Source organism: Egretta garzetta, unplaced genomic scaffold (assembly GCF_000687185.1).
Source record: "Egretta garzetta isolate BGI_Z169 unplaced genomic scaffold, ASM68718v1 scaffold426, whole genome shotgun sequence".
Classification (NCBI taxonomy): Eukaryota; Metazoa; Chordata; class Aves; order Pelecaniformes; family Ardeidae; genus Egretta; species Egretta garzetta.
The window spans coordinates 2489137-2490424 of NW_009259977.1; the positions used below are offsets into that span (position 1 = coordinate 2489137).

At 64.7% G+C, this 1288-nt stretch overlaps 1 long non-coding RNA gene and 1 other non-coding gene across 2 annotated transcripts; both read left to right on the top strand.

Annotated features, from left to right (window-relative positions):
• The first annotated feature begins 6 nt into the window (after positions 1-6).
• Positions 7-1077, top strand: LOC118452473. The gene is made up of 2 exons (XR_004842237.1): positions 7-420; positions 833-1077. It is a non-coding gene; the product is annotated as an uncharacterized LOC118452473 (long non-coding RNA).
• On the top strand, positions 630-754 carry LOC118452476. The gene has a single exon (XR_004842240.1). It is a non-coding gene; the product is annotated as a small nucleolar RNA ACA64 (small nucleolar RNA).
• Positions 1078-1288: the final 211 nt, after the last annotated feature.

Below are 1288 nucleotides of genomic sequence, written 5' to 3' on the forward strand. Positions count from 1 at the left end.
CCGCCGCGGCGGCGGGAAACAGCAGCTCGGCGGCGTTAGGGCCCGGCAGAGACCGATCCGGCCGGGAGCAGCTGGCCCCGCGCCTCCAGTAGCCCCGATGGACGTGGATGGGGGAACGGCCGCACCGCTCCGCCGGCGCCATCTAGCCCGCCTGCCCACCCCACTTACGTGATCTCTCAGCGTAGAAGGCCGCGCTGCCCCACCGCTCGCTATTTCTACTACGCGGGTCTCGCGAGAGCACCGCCCGGCGGTGTACGCCCCGCGCGCTGAATGGGGAATACAGTGCTGTGTAGAGCGACGCTTTCCTCTCAGTTATACAGGGTGCGGGGCAGGCAGACCTATCGGCCGCCGTGCGCATGCGCGCGACCACTATATAAAGGGGCGCGCAGCACAGACCGCTCAGTCTGAGGCGAGCGGAGGGTGAGTGTGGGGTTATGGGGTGCTGTTTGTGAGGGGGCAGCGCGGTGTTTTCCCGCCTCCCACACTTCTCGAGATTTAATACAAACAAAAAAAAAAACACCTTTTGGGGGCTGTTTATGACCTGTGTCGGGTGGGGCGTGGAGGGGAGCGTGGCGGCGAGTGGTCCAGGAAGGTGCTTCTGGGGGCCGCGTTACGTGAGGGCGCTGGGCCCAGTCTGAAAATCACTTCGGGTCTCCCGTGGCCCCTGGTGAGATAACTGTGCCGACAGCATAGGGAACGCTAAGCTTACTCCCCGCGGCGATGCGTGGGGAGTGAAACCCACGTTCCCATAGCGCCTGTAGCGAGCGGGTAATGGGGATGAGGAGAGGCGGGTGATGCTGGTACTGAGCGCTGCCTTTCCTGCTGCCGGCAGGTGCTGAGCGCGGCCTCCCCGGGCAGGCGGATCTGCCCGGGCCGCGGCGTGCGGGGCCTGTGCTAGTCTCGCCCCTTCGGAGTGATTCCTCCCGCCTCGCCGCCTGCAGAGCTGACCCTTGCGAAGAAGAGGGGATGCTGCTATGGACGACGACGGAGCACTCACAGCTGGAGCCATTTGAAATGATTCGGTTACGTGGTTTTATATGCAATAAAAGATGAGCTAGTTGAGAGCTCGTTCGTCAAGTCTCTGTGTCGTTCCTGTTCTCTAAACCTCCCGCTTTTCCCTGTGGTTGGGGCCGGGAAGTCGCTTCCTCGGGGGCGGAGGGAACGCTCTCTTGGAAAGCGCCGGGGAGCGGGGCGTGGGTTCCCCTGGGTCCGGCAGGCGCGGCGGTACCGCGTGGGTTTTTCCGCACCGCGGTACGCGGGTGAGGCGGGGTGGGGCTGGGGGGGGAGG